The sequence below is a fragment of the Empidonax traillii genome, unplaced genomic scaffold (assembly GCF_003031625.1).
Source record: "Empidonax traillii isolate 1590-97213 ecotype Southwest subspecies unplaced genomic scaffold, ASM303162v1 scaffold143:size1492093, whole genome shotgun sequence".
NCBI lineage: Eukaryota > Metazoa > Chordata > Aves > Passeriformes > Tyrannidae > Empidonax > Empidonax traillii.
The window spans coordinates 1,093,946-1,111,660 of NW_020955336.1; the positions used below are offsets into that span (position 1 = coordinate 1,093,946).

At 48.5% G+C, this 17,715-nt stretch overlaps 1 long non-coding RNA gene across 1 annotated transcript in view; it reads left to right on the forward strand.

The window, feature by feature from the left end:
* The first annotated feature begins 1,814 nt into the window (after positions 1-1,814).
* The window catches only part of LOC114057705, a 38,507-nt gene continuing 22,606 nt past the window's right edge, over positions 1,815-17,715 (forward strand). Inside the window, exons 1-3 of the long non-coding RNA XR_003571283.1 lie at positions 1,815-2,074; positions 2,774-2,855; positions 3,773-3,966. This is a non-coding gene — a long non-coding RNA (uncharacterized LOC114057705). The remainder of the gene's footprint in view (positions 2,075-2,773; positions 2,856-3,772; positions 3,967-17,715) is intronic.

The following is a 17,715-nucleotide window of genomic DNA, read 5'->3' on the forward strand; positions in this document are numbered from 1 at the left end:
CAGGCCATGCTGGGCTGTGCTGGACACCAAGGCAGTGCTAGACACCACGGCTGCCCCTCGGGGCAGCCCAGCCCCACGGGCTGCTCGCCCGCCCTGTGGCCACGGGCAGCCGGTCCCCGAGCACTCGGTGCCATCCCCGGGCGCGTCCAGCCCTCCGCCTCCCCTGCCTTGAAGCGCCGGGCAGGCCGAGCTTTGTGCGGGTAACTTGATGCTGATGACAGTTGGCAGCTGCAGTTCCCCCAGCATACTGAGGCAAATAAAAGCATTAGGGCTCGTCCCCGAGGAGAGCGACAGGTGTTCGCTCCCTCTCCTTTGTTTCCCTCCTTTTATTCTCTTCGGTAATGCATGTCATATTTTTACCCCCTCCCTCCCCCCCCCTCCCCCGAGGAAATGGGAGACGCGTCACCCGCTTGACTCGGCACTGCCGCACGTTCGCCTTCCTCTGTGTGTCCTGCGTAGCTCCCCTCCCGCTCCAGCTTTCTCCCGGTTTGTTTCGCCATGGAAAGCCCGCTGGTTTTGGTGGTGCTGAGGTTATCCTTGCCGAGAGGTCTGATGTGAGCCGCGGGCGCCCGCAGCTGGGTAGAGCCCCGTGACCCCCGGCTCCATCATTTGTTATGGATCCGCACCTGCAGGTCGGTGCCTGGTGTGTCCCGCGTGGTCCAGCGGGTAACGGCACGTGCTCTGGGTAAGGCTGGGGTGGCTCTTAGTCCCGCTGTTACTCAAGGCTGCTTTTCATCTCCAAAGCCCAGTATTAACACCCGTGCCTGCACTATGCTAATCCATGTCTGATAAAAAAAGAGCAGACTGGGATAGAAAAGTTCAGCACCATCTTCTCAAGCCATCACAGAGGAGCACATCAAGGATAGAGCTGACAGTGTGGGGTGTCCTGGCTGGAGACCTAAGTTCAGGCCCCTCTGCTTTTTGTATCACAATGTACAGGTGATGTTATTTTCAAAAAGGTATTTCTTGCTGTGTTTCTTCCTTTTATGTTAAAGCATCAGTGCTTGGATTTTGTTAGAGTTTGTCCAGTTGGTGACAAGTTTCCCTGCACCAGGCAGGAGCAGAGTAGGATGTGTGACTAAGTCTGTCCTTCTGCTTTTGATGTACCCAGTTCTCTGTGTAACGCAATGTTGGAAACTGGCTCATTCTTTTCATTGATATAATTAATGCTGGCTAAGCAGAAGTGCTGTTTGGACCAGGCCAGGTACAAAAGATTTTTGTATTTAAGTGAGTAGAGACACCTGTGGCTGCATTTTGTTTATGTTTTATGCATTCTTGACCTGGCAGGGGAAAACCACAATTGTACAGGTGTAAACTGCAGTGAAGGGTGTCACAATTTTGGAGGAGCCATTTTCTTTCTGAAGCAAAACTAGGCACATAAGGTCTGCAGAGGTGTATAAAACACACAAATATACTCACACATGTTTATAAAATATGCAGTAACCCACAATGTGTGTAATCATGGCAAAAGATGAACTCCAAGAGTTTGCAAGCTTGTTTTCCCTTCAGGGAAAGCTTTGCTTTTCCTAGAACTGGGCTGGGGGGAGGTGAGTGAGCAGCTGCCTGGTGCTTGGTTGCTGGCTGGGGTTAAACCACAACACATAAGTAATCAGGTGCTCCAACAGTGGGGTTAACACTGGTGTAAGTTCTGCTGATTTACACAAGAGGCATTGCAGCTCTGTGGCTGCAGGTGCAGCCCCCTAACCTGTCAGGCCTCTTTACTGCAGGTGTTGGTGTCAGCTGTGTTTCAGAGCTAACTTAGGCTGGAGGATTAACTGTTAATCTAGGAAAATGTGAAGTGGAGGAGTTCCCAAATTCACCTTAGTCGAAGTTCAGCTGTGTTAGGACTTGGGTGATCAAATGCTGGTGGCTGCTGAACAGCAATGATTTCTCACAGGACTTGGATCTGTGTGGTTTGAGCAGTGAGGAGCTGCAGACATAAGTTGAGGACTTCTGGATGCACAAGAAGAGGAGACTCCACCAGCAGGCTAGCAAATCTTGGCCAAGGATGGCTAGAGAAAGTTGGCTGTGGCCAAAACATCCTATTTCTGTTCTGACTGGATGGGTGCTGATGGTAAGGCATTGTACACGTTGCTAGCTCTTGTTCTGCAGCATGTCTTTTTGTATTGTCTTTGAAAAGCTGCAGGTCAAATGAGTTGACAAATGCTGGAGCTGTTTGTGCTGGGCATTAAAAATGTACATGCCATAAATATCAGGGCATCACTAGAGCTGCCATTCTGGAGGAGGGAGTCACTGCAGGCTATCTCCTCTAGCCCCTGGGATAATGGGATATTTTTGTGCTACTTTAAACAAGTTCCATCATATCAGGTGAGGCAAATCATGGTAACCTCATGCATTTTAATAGAAATGTCAACTGCAATCTAGTAAAAGAAAATGTTCCTTAGATACTTTGTCCAGTACCTCAGTGCTTGCCCATGCATGGTTGTTCCTGAAGGAGATTTCTTTCACAAAACCCATCAACTTGCCTGTATCATTCTTTCCAGGTTAAACCCATCCTGCTCCCTGCCGATAGGGAGGTGTATGGGCACTGCTTCCTCCTCTATGGAGGGTGGGAATTTAACCTTTGCTAGAGTGGGCAGCTCTGTCCTGTCAGAGATGGGCTCCTACACGTGCTACAAATTGCAGTCTAGCCAAGGAACAGCACAGTTTTAGCAGATAACAGGATCTGTGCCCTGCTGCACATGCTCTCCTGCAAGCCTATGCATAGGGAAGTATAACACAGCATACAATAACAGGCCTTAATTCTTTGTAGTTGATGCAGCTGGGGTGGTAAGGGCAGCTGTGGGAGGCAATCCTGCAGCCTCAGCTATGTGCTGTGTGATTGGGAGGGCCAGGTAAGAGGCAAATCCTCATGACATGGGGAAGTCTGACATGTAATGCCTCACACAGGTGCATTTGGAAGGTCTCCAGCTCCCAGGAGTACATCCACAGAGACATAATGAAACTTTAAAAATTTTTAAGTACTCTAAAGGCCAGTGTGCTGCCATCTGTGTTCTTGGACTGGAAGCACTGGTGACCCAGGCTCTCCATGGATAATATAATCAGAGCACGCAATAAAGACATGATGAGCATGGACAAGGTCCATTGGAAATGCTTGAGTAGTTTCTTTCATAAATGGCATAACATCTGTTGTCGTTGGAGGCACAAGTTCCTGTCAAAAAGACACGTCACCCTTATAAATATTAATGGTGCATATAAATGGTGGTGGGTGTGAACTGCAGCGGATGTCAGGTTAATGGGTGAATTGCTCCTTAGGCATCAGTTTGCTGTCATCATACTTATTTCTACACTAACAAATACAAACTGTTTAGGTGGCAGAGCAAGCAAAGAGCTATCTTCCCCCTCCTCCTCTCCCTGGAGTCCCTTCACAAATGAAACTTGTACTGTAATTAGTCTCCTGCCTTGTCACTAATGAAAATTAGTGCTGCTTGCAGGGCCGAGGAGGAGGGGAGCATGCCTGGAGCCAGAGGAGCTGAGGCTGTAGGTGACAAATGAAGCAAATGAGGAAGGCTGTTTGGAGAAGTTTGCAGCATTCCCCATCAGCTTGATCCTTACTGCCTTTAGTGCCATCGATTTCTCTGCTGTTAAAAGCTGATGTTTAAGAGGAAAATAGGGTGGAATATCACCACTGAGCTGCTCTTGGACTCCAGTCTGTTACTGCAAATTGTGTTTGCTGCCTTGAGCACTGAGGTCCTGTTGCCCTTTTCAAAAACCATAAGGCTTTTCCTATCTTTTTTTTATTTATCAGCAGACTTGGCAGCAGCACTCGTGTTCATCAGCTGGGGCACAGAAGAACAGTTTCTGCCAGCCACAACACTAATGAGTACGTTCAAAAGGGTCTTATGTCCATTCACAGAAGAGCCCCAAGACCCCATTTGCTGCCTGTGAAGTCTCGGGGTCCCCCTGTGCCTGAGAGGATGGACCTTTATTTCTGCCATTTCAAAGGTACTTGAACCCTCTGCTATTTCAAAGGTACTTTAACTTTCTGCCATTTCAAAGGTGGTGATTTTCAAATGCAACAAGTGGTGAGGGGCTGTTCTGAACCAGCAGTGAGGACAGTGGAGCGTCTCCCTGCCCGTGAGTGATGGATGGGTGTCGTGCACTGCAGGGCTTCCCCCAGCAAAACTCTCTGTGCCGCTTTGATTACCTTGTCAATCTGTTGGGATCAAGCAGAGATTTGCTTAAACTCATTGCAAACTGCTTCAGCTCCTACCCCTTAGCCAATGGTCCACTGTCAGTGGCTGTGACTGGACCCAGTCCTTTGAGGTTAGAGGGGCCCTTGCCCAGTCACATTGTGTGAAACGAATTTATTTCAGGGAGGTGAGAATAACTGTCAGAAGCAAGTACAGAGTTGTTTTTCAGTTGGATTAAAAAATAATCTATCTGTGGTGCTTCAGGGAGCAGTTTTGTCATGTTTCCAGTGAAGCCTCTTGTATTTGATTTCTCTAATATTTTTGGTAATTGAAAGTTATCCTTATCATCGTCATCATAGGCTTTATCCCATCTTTGCAACAGGGATGCATGTATCACTAGTCCTTCTCTGCAAGATTATTATATTAGTTCCTAAATGCCTTACAGGCATCCTCGTTAAAGCACATTTACTTCAGAGAAGGGGCTGAATCCCTTAAAAACAATCCTGACTAAGGCTGAAATCATTTTAAGTGTGTGCCCTTCAGAGCACGTTTCTTCTGACGTGCAGTGCGTGGCCTGGGTAACTCCCAGTCTGTACCTCTGGCAATGACACTCCAAGTTTGTTGACAGGACACAGGTTAACAGGTACAGAATCAGGCTCTGAACTTTGCTCCTGTGTGTTTTGTGAAATGCTCCGGAAAATGCCCGCTTTCACCATCTCTCACAGGTTTGCTTTCACGTTACAAATTGCATATCTGGAGGTGGGAAAAAACCATGTGCCCTCAGGGATGTTTGTGAGATCCTTTTTAGCAATGACAGAATTATATTTTATGGTCAGTTTTGATGAACACTGGTCTTTTCTAAGTCAAAATGAGAAATATTTTACAGGCAGAGACCAATCCCTATTACTTGAGAGTCACAGTACCCTATTTTGTGTTTTGCATAAATATTGGGTTTGACCCTATTGCAAGAGGTGCCTCAGCTTGCACAGGTGTGTTTCCTGGAGGCATCCATGGACAACCTGGGACATGACCACAGTAGCAGATATTTGTGGACCTTGTCTTAACCATGCCATGTTCCCACTCTGGGCTGGTTGTTTCTTCAAGGAGGTGACACTTGGTAGCCCAGGCTCCTTTTAATGGTATGGAAAAGGAACCTTCTGAGGACTTGGTCTGTTGTGTGCTATGGGAGAAGATGTCTTTCCTCTAAGTTTAGAGTGGATTTTAGCCTTGCTGACCTGCACAGCTCATCTTTTTGGCATGCTCAGCTAATTTATGCTGGTGGTTGAGTCCCTTAATCCTCCCCAGAAGCTCCTTGCATCCATTTTGTTGAGGAACCATCGCTCAGAGTGATGCAGGAAGGCACTGATAGGAGGTTGTGTGAAGGAAGCTTAGCAAGCAGATTTGAATGAGCACGTGAGTGCTGTCATTCCTTCCTCCTGCTTTCCGGAGATACTTATCACATTTGAAGAGGAACAATAAAGGTTTTGAATACTTGGACTAAGAAATAGTTCTGGAACTTGAGCACAGAAAAGCTTAACCTCTATGAGGTGCTTCTTCACAGTTAGCTGATATAGGCAATGCACAGTTGAACCCTGTCAGCTGCAGAGCAAGGGGCTGCTGCTGGCTGGAAACCCACTGCCTCAAATGGGACACCAGTGAGGACCTGGCAAGGCAATCCCAGTAATGTCACTTGGCCTACTTATGGGTGTCAGAAACAAAGACATTAAAAGACTTTGCAATCTATGGGTAGATATGTTCTGCCAGTGATTGTTACCTGCCTGGCTCTCCCATTCCCAAAGATTAATAAATGGGATGCAGGGTTGCAACTGGCAGAGGAGAACATAGTTCCTCTGCTTGGATCATCCTTTTTCCTCATGTCTTTTTCTAGTATGACACAGGTGTTTGCAGTAAAATGTCTTCCTGTTTTCTGTGCACTGACTTTTGGTTCTGTGGGGCTGCTCAATATATCCAGTCACCTCTCAGCAGTCATGGAGTGGTGATGGAAGGGACCTTCAGAGGGCTAAAGGTGCTGTGCCTCCAAAATCTCCCTGTGTCAATAGGCACAGAGCACTGTAGCCAGCTCACATGACTAGACATAAATCATATAAGCAAAAAAAGTTCAAGGAAGAGCAGTGGAATCGTGGAAAGTCAGAACCATCATGTGGGCTCCTATTTATGCAATGTAGGGTGAGTTAAAAGTAAAAAAATACTAGTTCATATGAAATAATTATTTATAGAGAATTAAAAATTCTTTATTCTGTTGGGGGGGTGGTTCTCACGGGCTGGAGAAAGGGCAGCACTGCAGTCTGCAGCATGCCTTGTTTTATGGAGCGTGTCAGGAAGGGGTTCATTTACTCGATGAATTCAGGATCCAGTTTGACTCTGAAATGGCTAGTTTTGGGGAGGGGAAAGCCACTTTATTGGCTTCTGGGGATTGCCTGATGTTCTCTGAACTCCAGCAAAAATTTCTTAGCACAGCCATCGCTTCTGTGTCGTTGCAATTAACAGACAAAGCAAACAACAAGTTTGCACAGATGTACAACGGGGGGTTCTGAACAAAGGGGTAGGACTAGATCCACTAGAGCCTAGTGCACATTGTTGTGTCAAATAAAAATCCCCATGATTCACAGCCTAAAACCATAATTAGAGGGCAGTTCTGAAAAATGGCACGCAAACTGAAAATGTGGGCAACTCTGGTATGCTGCCTGATCTACTCTTCTTGGTTTCCTTCCCTCCAACCCCTTTCAGAGGAGTGGTGTGTGATCTGCCAGGGCTATGTGAGAGCTGGGGTGGCTTGTCCCCAGAGCTGCTGAGCTGCCTGGATCCCAGCAAGCTCATTTGACAGCTGTGACATCTAAACTGTCTATGAATAAGAGTAGGAATGAAAGAGAGAAGACCAGACATTTGAAGAGCTGCTTGTCCCTGATTAAGTGTTTGGTGAGCAATGGAGAGCAAGAGCTCTGGGGTTGTGACTGGTGACTTCCTAAGCATATTTGTGTCACAAGAGGCACATGCTGGAGAAGATGCAGAAGGTGGCCTTTGCTTCAGGTGGTCTATGAAATGCCTTTGGCTTATAGGGGTATGTAGTACAAGCACTGTTAGGGATGTTGTTTTGGGCCACAGCAGGGAAATCAGTTTAACTTTAGAGACACCTTCAGCTCCTGCCCTGTTGGCCATCTGCTCTGACACCTCCTTGAGCTTTGCTCATGGAGGCTTTCTGGTTGGATTTCAGAACCTGGGAAGAAATCAACTTGTCAGTCCCCCACCTCTGTGCTGTGTGTCTGGGATCAAACCATTCACCTGCAAGATGCAACCTCGTGCAGTTGGCCAACAGCAAACCCACAGTCGCCTGGTCTTGAGCAGAGCTCACTTCCTGTCTCTGACACCTGTAATTAGAGACAAGCCTGGGAGAAACACGACTGATTTCTTGAAGAGCTCATCTGGAGGATCAGGAAGGACAGATGGCTTCAGTACAAGCTCTGAGGCCGGCTTAAGCTGGGTGTAGTCAACCCTCAGGCTTGACCCTAGATGTCAGTGTAAACAGATCTTCTGGGCACTCTCATTATTGAAAGCAAGGGCAGAACTGCAAGTCCCTACCTGTGAGTGCTTAAAACTGAGCCAGCCCAGACTGGGCAGGTAGGGCTGAGCTGCCTCCTGCAGCTGTTTGGGAGCAGCCTCGGCCTTGTCTGGATGAGAATGGAGAACTTGCTCAGCCCTGAGCCTGGCAGGGACCTGCAGTGTGGCAGCTGGTGGGTGAGACCACTGCAAGGCAAGGGCACCAGCCACCATGGGCAGCAGAATAGCAAGGCTGGGCTGAGGCAGTGCAGGGTTAAGTGGGCTTGTGCTGAGCAGAGGATCAGCAGGTCACAGCATCCTGTGAGAGAGTCCCCAGAGATGCTGATGCTGTTCCTTATGAAGCAAGAAGGCAGGACCTTTGGTCCTGGTGCTGCCCTCCCCCAGACAAGGGCTCTTCTGTTTGAGTGGGATGTACATCTGCCCCAGCACAGGCCCCCTTGTCCTTCTGCTAAAGAGCAATCAGCCTGGGAGGGCAGCAGATGACACATGGTAGTGGTAAATGACTCCTGAACATGTTTCTGCCTGGTGCTGTGATTACTGTCTCTGTTCTGGGCATGCCACATGTTGTATCATCCTGAGCACCTTTGGTTTCTCACCTTTCTTCCTCCTGTCTCTCCTGGACAGCTTTGCGCCCTCTGGAGCTGGGTCAGACAAGTGTGTAGAGTTTCTATTGGCTGTCATGTGGGTTGTGTTTAGCACGTCCTGTGAGTGCTAGAGCGTGTGGTTTCCTTCAGCATCTCCCCGCAGCTCTGCTGACACAGTCAGCTCTCCTAGAACCCTTCCTGTTTTCTAGGATTTTCTCTTCTAGGTAAAGTTTCTATATTATGATGCCTGTTTTGGTTTTATATATTCATTTATGGCTTTTTATAGAAGAGTTGCAAGGAGAAAAGTTGAGCTCCAAGAATGAACCTAAACCTCCACCATCTAAACACAGTGTCTGAGAGTTAAGTTTCTTGAAAGGGAGATCTAGAAAATCCATGTGCTTAGCAAGAAGCCACCTGGAAATCGTCAGGAAACATTGTGTGGGTGTGCCTGAAACCCTTCTAACCCCTGGAGCTGATTTAAGGCTTCAGACAAGTGCTCATCCATTCTGGATCTAGACCCATCTTGTAAGGTTGGGACAGGCAGCGCTGCTTCCATCAGGAGAGGTACTGCCTTTGCTGTCATAGGCTCTTGGCAACCCCAGCCCTGCATCAACCAGGAGACTTGCTTTCAATTTTTCCTGTCAGGCCAGGCAAATCCACCTCTTGGGACTGTGAAAGCAAGGAGGGAAGGGAAATGTGGGCTCTGGGCTTGGTGTTAAGAGAGGGGAACTGTGGTTTCAGCTCCTGACTCCAAGGCTGCTTTTATTCTGTTTGTGTTGGGTCCCAGGAAAAGGCTTTATGATGTTTGTGTTCAGGCCCACGTGGGGAGGGCAATTGAGAGATTTACTCCAGTGCCGCCCGTCTCTTTGTTGTGTCAATAAAGTTATTTGCACAGAGTTCATCTGAAGGAGGAAGTGATCTTGAAAGCTTCTGGTCTAAGTCAGAGTTTCCTGCTCCTTTTGCAGACAGAGGCACCCCAGGACTAGAGGGGCCCCATCATGGTGTGTGGCAAGCCCCTGGGGAGGGCAGGAGGCACATCAATCAGTCCTTGCAGCAGGTGGCCATCCCTGAGCAGCACTGAGAGCAGGGCTGGCAACCTGGGCACGTGTTCTGCACTGAGCAGCTCATCCACTAGATGATGGAGCACAATGCTCAACAATCCAATTGCTCTCTGTTACAAATTGTTCAAAGTTCTCTTTTCACCCTGAATTGCTCAGCATTTCACTGCAGCACCTCTTCCATGGTCTTGGTGGATGGAAATGACCTGTGTTAAACTGCCCAGCACGAGGCTGCATGAGTACTGCACTGTGGGCAGGACTCTGGGTTTGTGCCAATGACAACTGCAGTAACGTTCAGCTGAGGGACCCAGGGGTGAGAAGGGTTGTGAGGGGAGGAGGTAGAGGACCTGGGGGAAGTGGGCTTGTGTACTCTGGTCAAGAAGAGGCTGAGGAGAATCTAACAACAGCCCACAACTACTGGAAGTGCAATTATGGAGTTGGAGTCAGGCTCTTCCCATCAGTGACCGATCACAAACCAAGGAGTCACACAGTGCAGCTCGCAAGGTTCAGATTTGATATTGGGAAACCCTCTCTCCCATGGGACTGTGCAGCACTGGGGCAGGTTGCCCACAGAGGTCAGGGAATCTCCCTCCTGAGTGGCTTTTGAGGCTCAGTTTGATAAAGCTAGAGTCAGCCTGATCTGCTGCTGGCAATGGCTGTGCTTCAAGGAGGTTTGGTCTAGAGACCTCCACAGGTTCATTCCAACAAGTGTTTCAGACACTCTCGATTCTGGAAGGACTGTCAGCACGCTGTCAGAGTTGTCAAGGGGAATTTCTGCATCAAAATACCTGGTGTTTTTTGTTTGACACAGTAACCCAGATCTAGATGGAAGCTGTCTGCTCCAGATTGCTGGGGCAGTATGATCTCAATATGAAGATTATTGTTTCGGGAAGGGGGGTAGATGTGGAGAGGAGTCACTTTTGCCCCATGACCAGGAGGTGGGTGCAAGGGGAGGGAGCTGTTCTAACAGGTCAAGGTGGCTGGAATTTCATTTGCACCCTCTCTGGATTTTGGAATAGAAGCAAGTCAAAGTTTGCTGGAGCAGCAGAAAGCCTCATGTGTGTATGCAGTGCCATGTGCAGCAGACCCTGGGGCAGTAACAACATGCATCTTGTGCTATACAAGTAGCCAGAGGAGGGGTGACATGGAGCTGTCTTTAATATCTTCTGTGATGTACTCTGAGCCTCTAAAAGAAAGTCTTCCACTCTTGCCATCTAGCAAGCTTTTCTGAGAGTGATGAATCTTGATTCCCTGTGGCTTTGTGTTATCTGGCTGGAAGCTCTCTCTTTCGTGCCCATATTGTTTCACTCTGCATCACAACAAAAGCTGAACCACCCTTGCAGGACCTCTCACCTTGGCCCAGATGCCCACGCTCACAGAATTTACATGAACTTCACTTCCTCGTGGTTTTTTTCTTCCTTGTTCCTTTGTTAAATTTATTTGTGGAAGTCAAACATTACTGGAGGAGGATTGAGTGGAGGATTGTGGAGTGATTGTTTCCTAAGGGGAGAAGAGGTGAAGAGAGCAAAAAAGAGAGTCCAGGGAACCCAGCAGTTTATCCATGTCCTGTTATCCACAGATCTTGAACTTAATCATCACAAATATGTCCTCATTGCTGAAGTCATAATGAAATTCAGCATTTTACTGTCAGCAAAATTGTATAAACCAACTTCCTGTTTTGCTGTGTCTCAGAATACAGTCCCTTTTATAGACTTGCTGCTAAGTTATTTAATTTTAACGCGGTTGGGATCAGGTTTGTAAAATGCACCTCAAACACAGTCAATACACTGTGTTTGCAGGGCCTGCCTCATTTCTGCACATGAATGAGATCAGGGGAACAAGCCAAGCGTGACGATGTTGTGCAGTTGAGCACCACTGTACTCGGTGGCACTGAGCTGGCACTGTGTCCCCTGGCTGTACTGCAGAAAGCTGATGACACTCCAACTTTTCCAGGAAGACCTGTAAAATTTCCAAATTTCTTTCTTAAAATCCAGGTTGCTAGAAGAGGCTTGTTCTCCAGTGAACTGCATTCCTCCAGCATAAGTGTTTTCACAGCATAGCCTTGTCTTAGGGGAGGGAAAAAGAAAGGGCACTTGGCCCTGCAGGGTGCTGTGGAAGGTGTCCTGGGGGGACAACATGAGGGGGACCCCCAGAAGAGCCCTCTTGGCCCTCTGCTGCCCTAAAAAAGCTGGACAGACGGACAGCACCCTTTGCCAGGAGAAGCTGTAGCTCAGCAGAGAGCTCTTCTGGCAAATGCTGTACAGTGCTAATTAGCCCTTGGTTGGCCTCCAGCGCTTGTTTGTTTGTTTGCTGGTTTGTTTTTCTTGCACTGAATCATCTTACTCCTACGACACAAGTAAAGCTGTCCCATCAGGACCCTGAGCTGCCTGTTTCAGACATTACCTGTGTTGCTGCTGAAATAGCCATACCATAAAGTAAAGAGATATAATTCTCATCTTCCTCATTAATGCCTGTCCCCTGTCAAAATCCTTGAGGAACTGGGTTTGTAACAGAGCTCTTTCTGCTTCCCCCTTTACTCCAGACAATCGTGTTGGTGTGTGAAGCGTGTGGAGCAGTTGAGGTACAGAGAGAAAATCACCTGGTCTGTATTTCTTCCCCGTGTGCTGGGATTATGAAGAGCAGGGATGTGCTGCAGGACATCAGACACCTACAGAATGATGGTGAGCTTAGAGCTGAGGGACCTGGGGGCAATTCATTGCTACCCTTGAGATCTGACTGAGTGACCTTCTGCTTGCAAGTGTACGGAGGATACTTGTGAAACTGTATCCTCCTCTGTACCGCTGCATTGTTTTGTTAGAGCGCTAAAATTGGATGGCTCTGTCCCATCTCTTTTGCTGGGTGATTTGTCAGCTGCTGTCTGATGTCCATCCTGCCATTCCTTCCCCTCCTCCAGGAGAGCCGTGGCATTACAGTGGCGGTCGCACCTCTGTGTATACAATGCCACTGATACATTCCAGTCTGGCTCAAGCAGGAGGCATGGTTCTGACACAGCCCTTTTGAAGGTCTTCTGTGCCCTCTCTCTGCCAGCTGGCTCGAGAGTGTGTTCTGTATTAACACTCCTTGATCTGTCTGCTGGTTTTGACACCGTGGACCTGAGATGTCCTTGTGGAATGCTCTGAGCAGATGGTGCATCTGGCTGGGGCTGCTCCAGGTTGATTCAGATCATATCTTGGTGAGAGCTGCTCATTTGCACATTCCATTCCTTTCAGTGAGTTTCTGTCTACTTCGTGGTTCTCCCTGGGGACCCTCCCATTTCAGTGCCCATTGATCTGTTTTGGTTAAGCTGCTTAACTCACTTCTGGCTGCCTTCAGGCATCCCCCCCACTCTCTGCTCCTTTGCCCAGCCTGACACTCCAGCAAAGCGGGGACAAATTTGCAGCTCTCTTGAGGATATGTCAGTGCAAGTAGTGCTGGTATTCGTGGATCAGAGCCCTAAAAGATCCAAGCAATGCCCAGCCTGTCTTAGGAAGGGAAGGGCTCTGAGTGTCTCCTCTGTGTACATTGCTCCAGATGTGTACACCTGCCTAGATGTATCTCAGCTTTTATCTCCACCACAGTGCCAAATCTGAGTGATTCTGTCAGCTGGTGACTGATTTTTTTTAAGCCAAGGCCTACCTCTGCTGTTGAAAATCCTCAAGGGATGTCAGCCCCTAGGGTCACTGTCTGATGAAGACATACCAGCAGCCTAAAATTGCATAGCCAGGCCACATGATTGCTCACTGATCACCTGTTTATTGATGTACATGGAGGAGTTTTTGGCTCTCCACAGTATTTGGATGCTGTTCTCTGCTCCACTGTACACTTTAAAGGTGTAGCATTACAAGGATTGACAGACCAATGTACACCTTAGGGCATTAGATGTGTGTAAGAGCTGTGGCCAAAGAAAACAGCCCTTTCCTGAATACAGCACACATAAGTTACTTGGGCTTAAGTAGGCCTGTTATACATGGGACTTTTGTTCTTTAGTTTGCAAATACTGTCATCTAAATACTTCCACAGACTGGAAATATGAGGTGGAGAAATGGCATGACTTCCCCTGAAATCACACAGCAGACAGCTGTGTAGTAACAACCAGCCTTTCTGCTGCCCTACCCACCAGAGAGCATTGCTGCTGTACTTTCCCTTCTTTAGACACAGCCAATGACATTCCTTTGTGTATATCCCCTTCTCTTGTCCTTTCTTCCTTCCAGACTCTGGGGTGAGGTGGAGAGGGGATGGATTTGGAGAGGCTGAGTCACTGAGATCCATCTGGAAGATAAAGCTCCACAACTCACCCTACTTGCAAAAAACACCCCGCTCAAGGATTTTGGCGATGGAGGCAGCCATTAACAGGAGTGAACTCGGTTGGTGTATTCTTACCATCTCTAGTACAGGGCCAAAAATCTGCCTTCTCCCCAAAGGTGACAAACCACTAAGGTGTCGTCACACCTGGCGTCTGCCCTACGCAAACCTTCGTGGCTCCACAGCAATTCCAGGATGAAACTCCACAGGTTTCTTCTTTACGGGGCACACATTGTACCTGAACCTTATCAGAAGCGAGGCAATCCTGGCCGGCCTGTTCCATTCCCCACCTGGAATTCACCACGCAAGCAACAGCAGCGCAATAAAAGCCAACAGACAAGCTGGTTCCCTGGCTCAGCTTTGAAGTGGGAGCATCTGGCACTTGGCCACACTCACGTCAGGGCTCCGCCAGCAAAGCTGGAATTCTAACAGCAGGGAACCCCATGCCATTGTGGTGCAGGTCCATGGATGCTTGATGGTTTCACCCCTTGTGGAATCACTTTGCTGAGTCTTTTTCCTTCAGTCCATCCCATTTTTTCTTGGTGAAGTATGTCTCCTGAAACTGCACTAAAGGTACCCATTGGAATCAACAGATCCTCTTGACATCTTTGTGCATGAGTTTTGGCCTTAAATTAGCTGTTGTCCAATGGAAATCTGGGCAGTGTCTGTCACAGCTCCCAGTGGGATGTATTTTGTCAGTTTTACTTCTGAATCTTCTTTTACCTGGCTTTTCACTGAGTCTAGTTCACTAAATTTAGCAGGACTTTGCATAAATTAACTGCTATGTGCTGTAATTTGGCAGAATCCAGCCTGCTCAGGGCAAACCTTGGTCATTTCTCTCTTATGCTCTTCATTTTTCTTCAGATATAACTGTGCTGCATAAAAGCTGGTCCCTTGATCATCTGAAGCCAGGAAACGGTCTGGGCAACACAGCTGCCTCTCACACCTGATGCAGAGTGCAAAGGAGGATGAGGGAGAAACCAATCATTCAAACAGTGATTAAAAGCACCCAGGGGAAAGTTAGTGAGCTTTTGTTTGGGGCTGCATGAGATAACCTCTTGCTTGCACTTTTGAGGAGAGCAAAGTCCTCCCTGCCTCCCGCGTTGTGGCACAGGAACAGAGGTGAGGGGCAGTGCTGGGGACATGGGGAGGGGACTGTGGGTGCAGGAGATGGGCAAGGGGAACCAGCACTTCAGAGAAAGCCAGTGCAGAGCTGAGGGCAGGGCCCAGCTGTTCTGCATGGCAGTGTGGGACTGTGTGTTCTCTCTTAGGACACCAAAGAGTTGTTCTGTTCTTGAATTATGGATTCTCCTTTCTCCAGATCATAAACTGGGATGCCATCTGCATGCAACTCCTCCACCAGCCCACAGCAGCTCCTGCTCTGTGCAGGTACCAGCGAGGGCAGTGTGTGCCCACACTGCCTCAGAGCAGCTCACCTGGCCTGAAATTTGGCTTTACTCAGCTCTTACAGGCCCTGGCTGCTCTTGCAATCAGTGTTTGCAGCTAAGCTGTGGGTTTGTTTCCTAGAGTTCATCCAAGTGTGGTTTCAGGTTTTCACCAGGCTTTTGCAATAACACAATGACCTTTAAGGAAAGAAGGAAGAGATGCAGCTTTCAGAGAAGAAAATACCTGTGAGTATCAGTGTTTTGGTAGCTCCCTCCCAGGCAAGCTGGTACGAATCTCTGGGCATGTGCCTGTCCTTTTCAGAGCCCAGCAATGACACCGAGTGCTCGCCCTAGATGCTGAGTATTTAGGGTTATCCTATACTCAGTATATTCACCTTCCAAGAGGTCTGGGATGCAGGGGGCATGCAGCAGCTGTTATGTGGCAGTGTTGTACAAACACAAGGCAGGTGTTGGCTGGCATCCTGTCTCTCATATGTCGAGTGTAACTACAGGAGCTGCCACGTTTCCGCCAGCTGGGAGAGTCCCCAGCGTATTCCTGTGGATATTGTATTCCCATAAATATAGATTGTCATATCCCACTGAAATGCCCTCCCCAGCAGATTGTTCCCCACCAGTTACCACTGTGGATGAGCCCCTCACTGCACTCTGATTTTGGATACCAGTAGGGAGGTGTTGCAAACCCTGCCCACGCAGAGGCTTTCAGGCAGGCTGTCCATGCAGGCATGGGGAGCTGGACTGTAGGTCCTTGCAGACTGGTTTATCTCTCCAGTCCCGCTTTGGACAGGAATCTGGAATTTCTGACTCCCATGCTCTGGGGTTGGGATGTGGGGTCACTCATAAGAGGCTGTTTCTAAGTGGAGCACAACCTGTGCAGAGAAGTCTTCATTGATGGCAGCCATTCCTATGCCAAGTTTTCTCACAGGTGTGATGTATGTGTATTATTTTTGGCCTCCCAAAGCAATTTTGGTTGTCAGTCTTTCCAAAATTGCATGTGAAAGGAGGTCTTTCAAAGAGACCAGCATGGAGTTTTTCCTCCCCTGGCCTGCCTGTGCTGTGTCTCCTCCTGAGACACGTCACCTCTCTTTGCAGCTCCCTGTTCCTGTAACACAGGTACCACCCAGAGAGGTGGGTTTCACCCACGGGCTGAGTTGTTGTAGGCAGCTGAGCAGCCATGGCTCTGGTAAAGGGGTTGGTTGTTCAGACTTTGAACCAGAACAGAATCCTAAATTCCTCTGGACTAGGGAAGGGATGGGGTGCCAAAAATCAACTCTGAAAATGTTTTTCCTCCTTATGAATAGCTACTGCTGATGTGAGCTCAGAAAAGCTTCTAGTTCCTGAGGAGCCAAGGTGAGATATGCTCCTGTCCAGGATCAGATCTGCAACAGAGGGAGCATAAGGCATGGTGAAATTCCTGGAAAAAATGGTCCCCAGAAGTGCACATGGGTGTTCCCAGATGCTGTAGGCATCAAAGCAGCCCCCCAAGTGCAGGTGGGAGCCTGAGCCAGGCCCTGTGCCACAGCCAGACTCCACATGCCTTTGGTTTTGTTACTCATGCCTTAATCTTTTTCTTCCCTTGGGGAAACTTATAAAAGTAATTGTAAAATCTCTGGCAAGGTGATGGGAGGAGAGAGGAAGCGTGGGGGAGATCTCTGCCCTGGCTGCCCTGTTGATGCTGCAGCTGCCCCAGGCAGAACTCCCGCTTTGCAGGGGCACCCCTGGGGAGACTCACCCCTGTCATCTGCTCCCTGTTAGCTGTGCTGGCTAATCAAAAAAATCCCCTGGACAGAGTGGGACCAAGGAGACAAAATACAGGGCCTCACCACTTCAGGTGTCTTCAGAGGGGGGCTTGCTAGAGGTGGAGGGAGAGATGCTGCTGCAGAGATCGGGCCGTGACTGCATCGACCTGAGCGGGTGATGGACCCTGGGGTGAGGATCTTCTGGAGAAGCACATCCTTCCCTGTGAGGCTGCACCATCATTTGGAAAATGAGATTAGGGCAAATATTTTTTATATCCCCCAGACAAGAGCACTGAGCTGCTGGGTATTTGATACATCAGAGTGATTGGTCTCTGCTCGCTGCAGCAATGGGCAGCTAAGCCAGGGCGCTTAGCATCAGGAAATCCCTCACAGCACAACACTCTTTGAAGGCAAATGTGACCCTTTGATTGGCAGCTCTAAATCTGACTGGACTTAAAATAGGAACCTCAACATCAGCTTTCTGAAATTCAACTCTCCTTAAGCTTCACTGTTTTGGCCCTGCTTAATTCTGACTTCGGTATACAGGCAATCTGCAAATGGAAACCATGAAAAAAAAAGCAAAATAAGGCTGTGGTATGGAGTGGCAGCTCTGTGCTTGCCCTGTTTGCTCTTTTCCAGGGCCATCAGAGATGGGTTAGGTGGGCTCCTACTCTCTATCTGAAGTGATTCTTATGCCCTTGTATCGTAATGGGTATTTCAAGCAGTGGTGCAAACAGGGGAAATTCCTGTCTTTAACTTGTCTGTTAGACACCAAACACTCCTGCACATGTAATCCCACAGCTCAGAGGGTCTTCAGGCCAGAGGCCACACACATCAGTCTCAGAGTAACAGTGGGCAAAACCTCATACTAAGAGCTCTCCTCTGCTTCTCTGTCTTCC